The sequence below is a fragment of the Periplaneta americana genome, chromosome 3, assembly GCF_040183065.1.
Source record: "Periplaneta americana isolate PAMFEO1 chromosome 3, P.americana_PAMFEO1_priV1, whole genome shotgun sequence".
Classification (NCBI taxonomy): domain Eukaryota; kingdom Metazoa; phylum Arthropoda; class Insecta; order Blattodea; family Blattidae; genus Periplaneta; species Periplaneta americana.
In genome coordinates this window covers 18,628,943-18,641,068 of record NC_091119.1, presented here as the reverse complement: position 1 = coordinate 18,641,068, position 12,126 = coordinate 18,628,943, and the positions used below count along the sequence as shown (strand labels likewise).

Here is a 12,126-nt window from a genome sequence, read left to right as displayed (position 1 = left end):
CGATGAAGTCGTTAAGAAATGGCAGAGCGGTAACAAAGTAGACGTGAGTTACCACCAATTTTATCGACGATTCATTACAGCACAATCTGTATAACATAGTTAAAATAAACGATAACAAATTATCTCAATATACTAATAAAAAGTAAATGAATGGATAGTCTGCAAACAGAATTTGCTCTACACCAGGCATGTCAATTGATGCCCACAGGAGCAAGCGCGCGCTTTAGAGCCCAGGAGAGCCTGAGCGCTTTACAGTGGAAAGGAAAGAGACAGACGAAAGAGGTAGTATATGCAGCTTGGTCGAGCTATACACAAGGATGGCCAGCACTGATTCAATAGATAAAGGGAAGAGAACTTATTAAAACTGTATCCATGTCAATTTTTTTATTTGTCTGAGAAGTATAAGTGCATTATAAGAATGTAAGTTTTAATTTTAATGCTCATTTTTCACAAGTTTGCTTTTTTATTCAAAAGGAATATTTTCTCAACTTTTCGTATAGAAAAGTGAAATTTTCAGGTATAGGCCTATTTATTTAGTAGCCTTACAGAATGTTTTCGTAAATCTAATATACCGTAAATACGTATTACTGAAGATAGTATATTGAAATTTTTGAAAATATTCGCATGGAAATTGTTTGTAAGGAAATGAATTAACAAAGCAGCTACTGTTACATCATAAGCAAAAGATACGTGCCCATGTGTTGTAAAAATGTCAGCTCTATAGCTTCAGCACATTTCGAGAAAATAATTTAATATTCTGATGATAGGAAGTTGCTCACAAATATCACCTTAAAAGCATAATGCGATAAGAGTTTTGTTATGTAATATTAGTTACACTTAAAACAGACACAGTACCTAGGTAACTTTGCTTTGTACTGTAATATTATTTTGATTAGTTTATTGATTACTTTTGTAAGGCTAAAGATACGATCAATATAAATTCCAACTTATCATGTCATACTCAATCTCTTTAGAATATCACTTTCTTTATGAACGATGTGTTTCATCCACTTAATACAGTATAATATTATACCACTATTGAATTTAAGTGAATATTCCTTCTTAACTCTATATTATGTTATTAAGATTTAAAACACAAGTGCAATATTAAGGAATCAGTGTTAGTACTTTTGTTTTACAGACAATATAGATAATATTAAACAGAAAGAAGCCATATAAAATAACGACATAAAATTTCACGTTCCGTTTGAAGTTTGTGCACCACTGTTTTCTTAATCCAACAGGTTGCTTATTCATACACACAACACTTCCTCTTTCCATACTTAGCGCTTGCTGCCCGCGCACGACGTCAAGGTCAGAAAAATGCGCTTGCTTTGACATCACTGCTCTACACTATCGATGAATAATACCATAATTCATAACTTACGTATATTCGGAGACACAGGGTAGGTCCACTCACCTGCAAAGAGACAAAACGATAAAATTAATGGTCAAATATATGAAACAGGCACGGTAAACAGCATGGTGAATATAAATTAGACTGAATAAATTTGACTTTATAGAGCTACCCACGAAAGGGAGACGAAATTATTGCATCCAGAGTCTCCTCATGTTCTTTTCTTACATTTATTCGAATCACAACTCGAACCTTAAACTTCTTACAGCAATTTATCCTACGAAGAAGTCCTATGAAAACAAATAACAACAGCCGTTTTCTGTTTATGATTGATAAGAAATTCACATGCAATGCATGTGCTCTTCCTTGGTCCGATAAAAATAGAATTCTTGAGTCTCGCAATATCTCCAGTTCGTAATTATAGAACATAATACTCAAAATTGTAGGATTTCTAATTAATGTGGTCAACGTGGCGCAAGGCCAATCTTCCGATAGATGACGGCAAACACAATCGGCGAATATCTGATCAATATAGGCCTAAGTACAGGGACATCATTTTATTTTTACTAATATTTCTAATATTAACCTGGCTATACCTTTGGATCACCGGTTGATAACAGTTTCCTACCCCCTTCCACGACAGGAGTTCGATGATACTAGCATAATATACAAACAAATCACTTTACTAGGTGTAGGAGGGAAGAAAAGTAGTTGATCCATATACGTAAACTAGGAAATATCGCGCTTTTGAGTTTGATCATTTTCATTAGGTTTCCGTTTAATCAAAATACAGTACAGTATTAACAATGAGTGTTTTTACTCACGAATTGAGCTGTCCATGCGGACGTATTCATTATGCAGTGTATATTATACTGTCTACAGCACATTAGCATACACTATAGAGAATGAAGTTAAATTTTAAAAAAATCATAATATGGATATTTCAACAAATTTTTGGAAATGGTGGTCGTTCATTTCGATATAGACTTCAGTTCTAATGTGTGTAATTCCAACTACCAGTTCCGTCCTTCATACTAGTAACTCATGTTGAAATAATTCTGCACCTACACTGTAAAAGAGTACATTACGTAATGTAAATTCAATCTTCACTTCTGCCCGATCCCAAAAGATAAAATTACTCAGACATGCTATCTACTGTCCGTCCAAGTGGTTATGTCGCAGGGTCGTAGAAAGGGGGGAAATCACGTGACAGTTATTAATTACTTAACGAGGCCCTTTTATTTAAGTTATTTTAAACAGTTGTATATAATATTACGTAGACGTCCAATTCCCAACAGAAATTAATGTTCTCAGAAAAGAGCTAAGACAGCCCAGCCACTAGCCTTTACAGAGAGGCGAATAGAAGCAGGTGGGGGAAACCGGGATGCGACGTAGGGAAATGGACGACAGTACCTATGCGAAAATGATGCAATATTGGAAGACCTTTCGTCACTGGAAAACGCGAACATATTTTTGGAACGTACTGTTTACTATGACCGTAAGGCTACTATGACTGTGTATGCGGTCTTGGATCTGTGTGGAGGACGGTTGAACTTCATTAGTAGAAGGGGTGGGAGTGAAGTACATTAAAAAACTCAGGTACAATAGAAATTGTAGTAAAAATAAAATGATGTCCCTGTAGAAGGCAAGTCTCATTTTTTTTTTTTCAGGGAAAGAAACTCGGTTTTACTCAGTCTGAAACCTTTGGAAAAGTCAATAAATCAATACGAAACAAAGTTTTATTGCTATAAAAGAGACAGGCGTTCTGTGGAATTACAATATGCGCGAAAGAAACATTTTCTGTTGAAATCAAGACTCGAAGCAGGGACGTCTAGTTTGAATTTCGCAATCAGTCTCGAAAGAGTTGCGTGGCGCCGTGAGATGAAATTCTATGCCCGTGTGACGTAGGGATGCTTGCTGTTGCAGAACATGACAGACATTCAAGTCAGCCAAGGGTAGCAACAAGACAACATGCAAACCGCTCCCAGTCTACTTGCTAACTCGAGTGTCCACCTTCACTGGTAACTGCGTCACCCAGGATACAAAGCGCAAGCAAGATACCTCGCCATCATCACCATCATCATTGCATTGTATTGTATTTATTTACATTCCATGGTATTCGTACATCGCTTCACAGCGTCGTCAAAAAATCTTAACAGTACTAATAGACATAGTCACAATCCAGTTGAAATATATACAGAGAATTTTATCAGCTCCACCCATCCTTCATCATATGGCAATGCAGAATTCTTGCACGGAAATATCATATGTACTTCGGTACATCACAATAATACTTTTGGTACGGGCTATTCCATATGAAATCGATCAGTAAAAAAACCTCTCATTTTTTTATACTCTAATTTTTTCCCTATTTATACAAGGTGCTGAGGAGAGTGCATTTTCAAAAATATACTATCGAAAGTCAAACATTTTTCGTATTGTTGAGCGACAAATTTATCGTATTTTATAAAAACAAGCCTCTTTCAGCGCTCAGAACTCTGGAACCATTTACTGCAGAGCATTGAACGAGAGCTCATTTTGAAGCTGACATTTGGTAGGTTATGTTAAGAAGTAATCATTATTTTTATTGTATACAGAGAGACAGATAATCTGATTTTACTTACTTTTAGGCTTTTTGCCAATTTGTAAAAATGTAAAAAAATATTGAGAAAAAACCTTGCATTATTAAGAGGGATTCGGCATTGTTTGCTTAGTGGTAGGGCAATAAGTTTCGAGGGTATTAAATAAATTATTTTGACACGCCTGGACTTGAACGGTGCACTACCGCACGCACTGGCCGAGAGCTGAAGATAAGCGAGCGTTGAGCGTCATTTTACTCCTGTGTTTATGAAAACCTGTGATAAAGCTAGCACAGCCATGCGCTGCTAGACGACACATCACGTGTTTATGTGTCCTGGCTTTGCTTGTCTCGGCTAGATCCCGCCTCACAGTCAGCTGGTTAGTTCACGCGCGTACTATTTATTTTCTTTATTTGATATTTCAATACTTCCTTATCAAGGTGCCATCAGTAAAATATGTGTTTATTTGTACTTTCAATGCGGAATCTAACTAAACATTTTTAAAATATTTTTTCCTGGGCAAAGGCGTCTTAATGAGGAAAAATCTAAATTTCTCCATTTCCATAAAAAGTAAGAAAATCTGTTTATATGTCAATATAAACTTCAATTTCTCAGCATCAAAATAAAGCATGATTTTCATCATTGGGTGAAAGGGTTTCGGAGTTACAACAGTTTAAATTTGCTAATTTTATGAAAATACGATAAATTTAAATATTTTTAATTTAAACACTATGAAGTTCTGATGCCTCAAACTTTGCACAAAGCATTGTATCACAGTTCTCTAAATACAAAAAAGTTTCATTGTATAGGGACATCATTTTATTTTTACTTCAATTTTTATTGTACCTGAGTTTTTTAATGTACTTCACTCCCATCCCCTCTACTAGTGAACTTCCAACTATTCACGTCACAGAACCAAGCGTATACAGTCAAAGTCGCCAAACAGTATTGAGTTAGTGAGTATAGTATGTTCCAGAAATATGTTCGCGTTTTCCAGTGACGAAAGAGCTTTCAATATTGAATCATATTTTCGCAAAGATTCTTTCGTTCGTTTGCCTACGTCGCATCCCGATTTCCCTCACCCGCAACTGTTTAAAATAACTTAAATAAAATAATTAACTGTAACGTGATTTTCCCCCTTTCTACGATCCTGCGACATAACCACTTGGACGGACAGTAGATAGCATGTCTGAGTAATGTTATTTGTGCATTGAATTTACAGTACGTAAGGTACTCTTTTATATAATAGGTATAGAATTATTTCAACATGAGTTACTAGTACGAAGGACGAAACTGGTAATTGGAATTAGTCTATAGTGCGATAATATGCACAAAAGAACTGAACCCTGTATCTAAATGAACGGCCACCATTTTAAAAAATGTGTTTAAATATCCATATTATGATTATTTTTAAATTTAACTTCATTCTCTATATTGTACGCTAAAGTGCTGTAGACAGTATAATATACACTGCATAATGAATAGTTCGCATGGATAACTTTACTCAGTTCGTGAGTAAAAACACTTATTGTTAATACTGTACTCTATTTTGATTAAACAAAAACCTAATGAAAATGATTAAATTCAAAATTATGATATCTCTTAGTTTACGTAAATGGATGAACTACTTTCCTTCCCTCCTATACCTACTTAATAAAGTGATGTGTTTGTATTTTACGCCAGAATCATCGAACATCAATCGTGGAAGGGGTTGGCAAATGGTGTTTCCGGCTCTGAACCATTAATCCAAAGGTATAGCCAGGTTAATACAGGGACATCATTTTATTTTTACTAACATTTTTAATATCAACCTGGCCATACCTTTAGAGAACCGGAAAACCCGTTCGCTACCCCCTTCCACAATTGGAGTTCGATGATACTGGCGTAAAACGCAAACAAATCACTTTACTAGGTATAGGGGGGAAGAAAAGTACTTCATCCATTTACGTAAACTAGGAAATATCGCGATTTTGAGTTCGATAATTTTCATTAGGTTTTTTATTTAATCAAAATGCAGTACTGTATTAAGAATAAGTGTTTTTACTCACGAACTGAGTTATCCATGCGAACGTGTTCATTATGCACTATATATTATACTGTCTACAGCACATTAGCGTACAATATAGAGAATAATGGAGTTCAAATGAAAAATAATCATAAAATGGATATTTAAACACATTTTTGAAGATGGTAGCCATTCATTTCGATAGCCTACAGGCTTCAGTTCTTTTGTGCATATTATCGCACTATAGACTAATGCATCTAATTCCAATTACCAGTTTCATCCTTCATACTAGTAACTCATGTTGAAATAATTCTGTACCTACTCTATAAAAGAGTACCTTATGTAATGTAAATTCAATCTTCACTTCTGCCCGACCCGCATAGATAAAATTACTCAGACATACTATCTACTGTCCGTCCAAGTGGTTATGCCGCAGGATTGTAGAAAGGGAGGAAATCACGTGACAGTTAATTACTTATCGAGGCCCTTTTATTTAAGTTGTTTTAAACAGTTGTATAATATTACGTAGACGTCCAATTCCTAACAGAAATTAATGTTTTCAGAAAAGAGCTAAGACAGCCCTGCTTTTACAGAGGGGCGAGCAGAAGCAGGTGGGGGAAATCGGGATGCGACATAGGCAAACGGACAGTACCTGTGCGAAAATATGATTCAATATTAAAAGTTCTTTCGCCACTGGAAAACGCGAACATATTTCTGGAACGTACTATACTCAGTATCTCAGTGCTGTTTATTATAAGCGGCCTTGATTCTGTCTGGAAAACAGTTGAAACTTCATTAGTAGAAGGGGTGGGAGTGAAGTACATTCAAAAACTCAGGTACAATAAAAATTGAAGTAAAAATAAAATGATGTCCCTGTATTAAAAATGTTAGTAAAAATAAAATGATGTCCCTGTATTTAGAAATTGTAAGGTCAATTTTCTCTATATTTCGGTCGATTTAAGATGGAAAGCTAGTACAAACTTCTAACATCTGGTCATAACTATCGATAGTATCGATATTACTATCGACTATCGCCCATCACTGCTTTAAAGATATATCGCTCTCGGCCAGGTTTGAAACCGATAACTTCGAATATGATAATTAATAGGCAGTTGTGATGGTTACTTAGGAATTTATGTTATAGTAGTCATAAATTGGTGGGACTGGAACCTAAAGGGTTATTCGCGGAAATATGAATATAACGAGGAGTGGCAGACTGTTTGTGCCGGTGTAGAGTAACCCTATCTCGCGCGCGCCACAGTGGGTTTGACGTACCTGACGCTGCATCGTGCGTTCCACTTACAACACGCACGCTGCAGTTGTAATTGAAAGCCCGCCTTGTATCAAATGCATGCCGGCGCAAAAAACAGCCAACTTTGTGAATATAACGTAACGGCACATAAAAGCGGTTGTGAATGCACCCCCTCCCATGTCCGTTTTCGTATCTCGCAACGCCAATGACGTGATTCTTTAACCTTAATACTCAGTGTTAATGAAGTTATTATTATTTTCAAGTCTACTGATCATTTGCGCAAAGTTAATCCCGTCAATAAAACTAGACGATGCTCCATAATAGTGGTAATACTATTCTGTCAGAGGTCAGCTTAAAAGCGCTACAACTCTCAGGGGTTAAAAAAAGTGAAACTGACACCAGGTAACACAATGTAATGCAGGGACAACAAATACTCGGATGACATTAAACAGGCATTCGTGACTGAAATACCGGCCACACGACAACATGTTGACTTCTTATCATGTAGGTCCACAGTTCGATTCCCAGTAATAATAATAATAATAATAATAATAATAATAATAATAATAATAATAATAATAATAATAATAATAATAATAATGATTTATTTTAGCTAGCAGAGTTAAGGCCGTAAGGCCTTCTCTTCCACTCAACCAGCAAAAAGTGTATATAAATATGCATGAACTTACAAAGAATCCAACAATTTGATTTAGATGAGAGTTACATGTATACAAAAGTTATTTACAAATTAAACAACAAAATACTATGAACTATTAATTAAACACTGAAATAAACTGTGTAGCAGAATTAAACTAAAATACATAGAATGTTAATATATTTCAAATAATATTAGGTAATAGAAAGAGATTATTACCAGACAATTAAAATACAGCACAATCAGGATGATGTCTAAAGAAAGAAGTAACAATGTAGTCAGTGATAGTTTAAATCAGTATGATTGGAGTGAAATGCTAATAAGGTTATCTTTTAAGCTGTTTTTAAAGGTGTTTGTTGTCTTGCAGCCCCTAATACTTTGTGACAAGGAGTTCCATTGGCGCGAGGTGGATACTGTAAAAGATGATGAATAACAAGATGTTCTATGAAGAGGTATACTTAGCGTGCCACAGATAAGTGATCTGGTATTTACGTCGTGGTTAGAGTATAGATAAGAGAAACGAGACGAAAGGTAATTTGGTGTTGAAGTGTGCAGAATTCGAAAGAGTAAAGACAAAGAGTGTAAAGTTCTACGTTCTTTAAGTCGGAGCCACGAGAGACTTGCGAAGGACGGTGATATGTGATCATACCGTCGGATGTTGCACACGTATCTGACGCACATATTCTGAGCTCGCTGTAACTTGACTGACAATTTAGAACTTAGGTCACTTAACAAAACGTCACAATAATCGAAGTGCGGCGTGTGAATCTCTGCTTAGTACCTATAGTTGTTCTCAATCTTACCGGTAAACATCGCAGTCATCAGCATCAGCATCAGCAGCAGCAGCATTAGTATGAACTGTAGAACCATCAAACACAATTAGATAAATAAATGATTAAATGGCGACCTTACTCGTGTTAATTATGTAAGCATGTGTGGCTTACAGCTGTTTCGGTTGTACTTGACACCATCCTCAGAGCCTACTAGATCTCGGCGCTATCTCAACTTCGCTGTCTGTTGTGTGGGTGCGTTCGTGTGATGAAGAGTTGTGTCAAATAGTGTGTGTGTTCTGAAATTGATCTGTGTGTTGAGAATTTGATCAGGGTGTGTTTTAGTGTATCTGTATATTTCATATTGTTCTAGTGTGTTGAGTTTTTGGTTTTTGGGTTGTATGTGTAGGATTTCCATGTCTGTATTTATGTTATTGTATGTGTGGTTAGCATTAGTTATGTGTTCGGCATATGTAGATGTATTGTGTCCTCTGGTTATTGCTTTAATGTATTCTTTGTATCGAGTTTGGAATGATCTGCCTGTCTGTCCAATGTAGAAACTGTCGCAACTATTGCATGTGAGTTTGTATACGCCTGTGTGGTTGTATTTATTTGTTTGTGTTGTTTGTGTGTTGAGATGTCTTTGTAGTGTGTACACACTACGTTTTCCTAAAGTAATAGGTTTGTTGTCTACAATATTTTGGACTTATTCGATTTTAATAGAATACAGAGCACGGAAAGACAAGTCTGGGAGTGTACTTAACTTATTTTACACAAAAAGTGGACTTAATCGGTTTTACTAGTAATAGAACGATTTTTTTGGATCAAATTTCTGCACATTTAAAGGACAAAACTAAATTCCGGTCAATCATTTATAATAATAATAATAATAATAATAATAATAATAATAATAATAATAATAATAATAATAATTCAACGCTCCCTTAAATTGACTGAGCTTATTGGGAATGAAATCAATGGCTTTCCCAAAACATGCTATGAAATTTCAATTTCATTTTTGTTTTGTTACCGATAAGCTGCTATAATTTAATGTGTAACACTTTTATTAAGCCGCCAATGCTTATCTACTACAATAATCATTTACATGAGTAAGATTTTTACATGAACGTTTTCGATACTATTTTTTGTATCATCTTCAGATGCATTATAATTATTATTATAATATAATATAATATAATATAATATAATATAATATAATATAATATAATATAACACAATATATAATATATTATTATATAATTTGCTAGCCAAGCAAAACTTGTAAACTTAAGAGCTAATTTATAATTATAATGCATCTGAAAATGATACAAAAATAGTATCGAAAACGTTCATGTAAAAATCTTACTCATGTAAATGATTATTGTAGTAGATAAGCATTGGCGGCTTAATAAAAGTATTACACATTAAATGCTAGAGAAATGTTTCGTATAAAACCATTTTTATCTCAAAAAGGAAGTAAACGAGCAAAATCGTATTAAGCTTTTTTATTTGAAATATCTCAAAGAGTAACCCCTGAAATTAATGACATTACTTACAGTTTTCTCTATATAAAGGCTCATTCCGGACTAATGAAGGATGAAAATTTTTCATCCTGTACTTTCTGCATCTACCTATTATAATTTTATAAGGCTTATTCTAGTCTCATGAAGGACGCAACTGGTCAATCCATCGTTTCTTCGGCCTATTTACAATCATATAACGCTCGTTCCGGTGTCTTGAAAGATGGAACTGTTCAATCTAACGTTTTCTTGATCTATCTACGATTCTACAAGACTTGTTTGGAAATCTCTGTCGGCGCTTCCTCGACCTAAAAATGTTTCTGCGTGAACGTTTTGTTGCCTAAATGCTACTGAGAATGAAAGAGGATGAACACAAACTCGCATTCACTTAATAAGATCAACTAGTTCAAGAACTGACTTTTAGGTCCTTTTCGTCTCGTTTTGATTTTAGGGTAAACATTGATAATTTCGTGGCAGTGGTTATTTCGTGATACTTTTTCTTTGCTCTTTTGTGAACTAACCAATGGTGTTACGACATCCAAATTTCCGCCAACGGATTGCATATTTTGTCCAGTTTCCAGAAACATACAGCTAAGCTTTGTGTGACTATTGTAGTTGCTTCAGTGAGCTTTTATGTTTGGAGAGAGCAAGTTTGCGTCGACTTCTCAGGCATACAAACTTTGTGTATGTTTGTAATTACATTACAGGCTTATTACTAAAGGTAAGCATAAGATATTTGGTACAAAGATTTATTATATCTTCATTAAATTTTAGGAAATGTTTTTGGAATTTTAGATACATCTGTAGTCGCCATATAGGCTTAGCTTTACTGATAGAAATCTTAGCTGTTTGAGGCGAAATTTTGTTGAGTATTAAGTGTTACAATTTTTAAAACAGTATAAAATGTATTACAATAGGAATTTTAGAAATCTGTAGACAGGATGTGATAACAAAAAAAAAAAAAAAAAGAAAAGAAAAAGAAAACGGAGACGCAATGGGTTTAGTGTAGCTTCTGTTTGATTTGTTATCATGCTAAGTGTCAATGATAAGTGCTAGATGACTTGCAAGAATTGTAACAGAAGATGGAACATGGCTCCACCATTTTGGACCGGAGACAGAGGCAGACAATGGAGTGGCATCATGCAAAGAAATAGAAATTCAAAAGTGCACCTTCGGCAGGAAAAGTTATGGCTACTGTTTTTCGATTCAGAAGGACTTTTGCTTGTGGACATCATGCCACACGGAACCACCATTAATTCTGACGCATATGTGGCAACTCTCAAGAAACTTCAAGTTCGACTGAGTCGTGTTCGACATCGGGAGAAGCAGGATGTTCTGCTATTGCACGACAACGCACAACCATATGTCAGTCACAAGACCACAGACCAGATCAGAAAATTCGGATAGACAACGCTGAAACATCCGCCTTACAGTCCTGAACTGGCACCGTGATTACCATCTCTTTGGTAAACTGAAGGATCCCTTCGTGGAACGAGGTTAGAAGATGACTCCCTTGTGCACACTGCTAAAGAGTGGCTCAGACGTGTTGGTCCAGACTTTTACCGTGCTGGTCTACAGGCCCTCGTTCCTAGGTTACGTAAGGCAATTGAAAGGGACAGGGATTATGCGGAAAAGTGACATTTTGTTCCTTAAGGATGCATCTACATTCTGTGAAAATGGGAAAGCTGTAGGATAAAAATATGATTTTTAAACAAACTTTATGCATTACTTTTGGAGTTATCCTAGTAACATAGGCTATAGTAAAGTCCGTAATAAAGGTGTTCACGCTTTCAGGGCAAAGAAGATCCCTTTTCAATTTCAATTTTTACTTTGATTTCATTCTTATTATGTGTTGATATGTATTTCTATGTTTTCTTATTATGAATATTAGACGAAATTACTATGTTTGAAGTCTTGTAACAATAAATGAGAATTTCATTTGACTTTAATGAATTTTTCCACAATTCTTCTACCTCTCACGAAATTAT

At 35.2% G+C, this 12,126-nt stretch overlaps 1 long non-coding RNA gene across 1 annotated transcript in view; it reads right to left on the bottom strand.

Moving 5' to 3' along the window:
* Positions 1-1,061: 1,061 nt before the first annotated feature.
* The window catches only part of LOC138697086 (uncharacterized), a 250,534-nt gene continuing 239,469 nt past the window's right edge, over positions 1,062-12,126 (bottom strand). Inside the window, exon 3 of the long non-coding RNA XR_011331512.1 lies at positions 1,062-1,420. This is a non-coding gene — a long non-coding RNA (uncharacterized lncRNA). The remainder of the gene's footprint in view (positions 1,421-12,126) is intronic.